At 41.4% G+C, this 3,872-nt stretch overlaps 1 pseudogene; it reads right to left on the bottom strand.

Moving 5' to 3' along the window:
• Positions 1 to 2,200: 2,200 nt before the first annotated feature.
• On the bottom strand, positions 2,201 to 3,478 carry LOC140514783 (tubulin alpha-1C chain pseudogene; annotated as a pseudogene).
• Positions 3,479 to 3,872: the final 394 nt, after the last annotated feature.

The raw sequence follows: 3,872 nt of genomic DNA, 5'->3' as shown, positions 1-3,872 counted from the left end.
TTCACTATCATTGGAAAAAAATACTGGAAAAAAAATTCCCTGAGCTAAAAAATAGAACTGAGCCACAGCCCTAGAAAAGTCGAAATTAAGGGATAAAATCATACTCATAACATTTAAAATCACTTTGTCTCATATTGTTCCATTACCTCTCCTAGATTCATTACCACACAGAATTAACAGGCTAAGATTTCATCATTCCTCAGTGTCCCCAAAGTTCCTGTGAGTTTGGGATGACCTTAAAGACCCCATGTAAGGAAACCAAGAACATTTCTGCAGAAAAACCTACACAGGCCGGTAGAAAGCTTAAGGATGAAAGAATGCCACTCGGTATCCATGTTTCTGGGACCCTTCCTGGCTTACAAGTATTCTCAGGTGAGGAGGAACACAGAATGGAGAGGCTAAGAACGAGAATGGGACCAAAGCTCTCAGCTGAAGGAAGACATGAGTGAGACAGGCCAGAGGGAAGAAGATGATAGTGACTAATAGAGAGGCATGACTTGGTTCATATCTTACTCCTCCCTTTATATCCCTCTAGAAGGGAAGCCATTTCCCTATTTGCCAGTCCATCCTGACCTCCTGCTTCTCCCTCCTGCCCATGGGAATGCACAGGAGTGAAGAACGTTTTCTTGTCCCTTCTTGACTTCCAGTGAAACTAAGTGACCTTTGGAATTTTTATTTCCCTAAGAGTTTATTTCCAGTTTCTATGCTATTTGTACTGTTATTAAAGAAACCAGGAGATTATTTGTCTATAGCTGCATGGACTGGGATTAAAGGAAGGAAATCAAAAACCAATGAGGATCTTGAATATAGAGTGGCATACTGTCACAGCTCCATTCTTGAGCCAGTCTCTCTGCCTTCCTTCTTTTACCTTCCACATTTAGCACACATGCACATAGTCACACGCAATCACACATGCAATCACACGCACACACACTTAACTTGAAGGTTTCTCTTCAAGACAACACGGTACAGGAGAAAAAAAAATCTTGATTCTAACCTTGGCTCTGCTACTTACCACCTATGTGATCATTGATAAAGTACACAACCTCTCAGTTTCCTCATCTGTAAAATGGCTGGGTTGGACTAGATAGATGACCCCACAGCTTCCTTCTAGCTGTTAGATCAATGATTCTCTGATCATTGGATCTCCTTTTGCTCTCTCAGAGCTACAGAGCAGAAAAAAAAGAGTGAGGAAGAGATCTCGGGAATGAGGCTACTCATATATGACCTGATCTATTTTCTGCCAAACCACATTCATTTCCTATGTTTCCCAATATACACATAGGCTGTATCTGTGTGTGCTAAATCGAGGTGAAAGTGGAAAAAGACAGCCAAACATTTCCCAGTTCCTCATTATCATAGCTGAAAGTTGTATAGGGTTATAAAGCATCTAGTAAATATTATCTCATTTTGTCCTCACAACAGCCCTGGGAGGTAAGTTCTATTATTATTTCCATTTTGGAGATAAAGAAACTGAGGCCAACAAGGTCCCATAGCTATTTAAATGTCTGAGGACTGATTTGAACCCAGGCCTTCCTACCTCCAGGTCCAGTGCTGTCTACTTCCACTCCCTTTGTCTCCTCTGGGCCTCACAGCATTCTGGACCTTGAACAACTATGTGGAGCCAAAAGTTAGCCAGAGCCAAAATGCTGTAACCTCATTTGTATGAGCAGCTTTCCTTCTGTCCTTTTCTAATTTTGACCCAATTTAGATCGGTAATTTGTAGCCTTTGGGTGGCTTTATCCTAACTTAGCGAGGCCCTCCATTATCTAGATAAAACTTCTGAGCACTGCATTCACACAACTAAATTATTCCATGCTTCATTCCAAATTCATGAGAATTTTTATAAGGATGATTGCCTAAATTTATGAAATAATTTGAGTAGAGAGGTGCTTCTAAGTGCCTTAAAACTGGAATTTGTACTTTTTTTATTAGAAGGCAGGAATGAGAAAAAGGAGGGAAGGAAGGGAGGAAGATGGAAAGAGAGAAAGGAAGGAAGGAGGAAGGGAGGGGGGAAGGAGGATGGAAAAGAAACAAAGAAAGACCACTGAATCTCCTATTTGCCAATTGAGGCAAATATGCTCAAGCATCCAGGTGTTTTGGCAAGTATCACGTATTGATATTTAGTGACTCCAGAGGACATTTTAACAGAACAGCAAAAGGAGACAGACCCATTGTGAAGAAAAAGATAACATACAAATTAGCATTCCTCACTTTCATCTTTCCCCTCAGGGCTACGTACTCCAACATCCTCATAATCCTTCTTAAGGCAGCCATATCCTCCCATGTCTCAGAGAAGTATCCTTCAACCAAGCTCCCCCCCACATACCAATGAACAAAGGTATGCTTGGCATACATGAAATCAAACTTGTGGTCCGAGTGAGCCCAGGCCTCAGCAATAGTTGTAGTGTTGCTCAACATGTACATAGCCTTCTGTACCTTTGCCAGGTCAACACCAGGAACCACAGTGGGAGGCTGGTAATTCATGCCAACATTGAAGCCAGTTGGGCACCAATCCACAAACTGGATGCCATGCTGTGTCTTGATGGTGGTGATGGCAGCATTAACATCTTTAGGAACCACATCACTGTGGTGCAACAGGAAGCAAGTCATGTATTTACTGTGGAGGGCTACACTTCACCATTTGGTTGGCAGGCTCAAAGCAAGCATTGATGATCTCTGCCACAATCAGCTACTCATGGTAGGCTTTCTCGGTAGAAATGACTGGGACATATGTGACTAGAGATAAATGGATACAAGACTAGGGCACCAGATCAACATTTAGAGTATTGTCAAATCAGAGAGAGGCAGTGATGGACAAAATTTAGCTGAAAAGGTGATATAGATTAGTGTAGGTTGGACATTCTATATCAAGGTTTCTGGCTGTCTGGTCTACCATGAAGACACAATCAGAGTGTTCTGGGGTGTTAGGAGTGGTCAGAATGGAGTTGTAGGGCTTAACTACAGCTGTGGGAGGCTGAGGAGACAGGTATATGGAGAACTTCAGGTTGGCCTTCTTGTCATAATCAATGGACTGACTTTGCATCAACAGAGAGATAAAAATAAAGCTATGGAAAACCAAGAAGCCTTGAAGATCTGTGTATCGATGAGCAAACTTCCAAAATCTGTCCAGAACCATGTCAATGATTTCCTTGCCAATAGCAGTGCTCACAGGCATAGTTATTGGTGGCATCTTCCTTGCCAGTGATCTGCTGCTCAGGGTGGAAAAGTTGAAGATAGGTTTCAGTTCAAACTTCATCAATAACAGTTGGTTCCAGGACTACAGACATGGTATGAGGAATGTGCTCTCCAGCCCCCATTTCACTGAAGAAGATATTGAAAGAATCATTTCCATCCCCAATGGTCTTGTCACTTATATCTGCCCATTGGGCTGGTTACCATGTGCCAGGCAGTATAGCTCCCAACAGCTAATCTGGAAACTGGTCTGGCCTATATGGATACAGATGTATCCCTTCATGACGAAGGTGTAGAGGAGGTGTGGGCTAAGAAGAAATAGAAAGGAGAATGATACAAGTTTCTCACCAACCAACCATTAGGGAGTTTTCAGGAGAAAAGTGAGTGAGAATCAGATAACTTCTTGACTATTGCAACTGTGAGATCACTTGATAGAAATTGTTGGAAGTTGATCATCAAGATATACAGATCCTATGCTAAATTCACCTCTATGATGAAGTATAATAGTTCTGAATTATTCCTACAATAAATAGATAGACAGACAGACAGATAGATTAGATAGATGAAGAATGAAATAATTAATGGATGAATGAACAGATAAATGAATGAATGAATGGATGGATGGATGAATAAATAAATAGTGATATGAGATTATTTGCTTTGTAAATACCCTGGAC

Source organism: Notamacropus eugenii, chromosome 7 (assembly GCF_028372415.1).
Source record: "Notamacropus eugenii isolate mMacEug1 chromosome 7, mMacEug1.pri_v2, whole genome shotgun sequence".
NCBI classification, from domain to species: domain Eukaryota; kingdom Metazoa; phylum Chordata; class Mammalia; order Diprotodontia; family Macropodidae; genus Notamacropus; species Notamacropus eugenii.
This window is presented reverse-complemented; position numbering and strand designations above follow the sequence as displayed.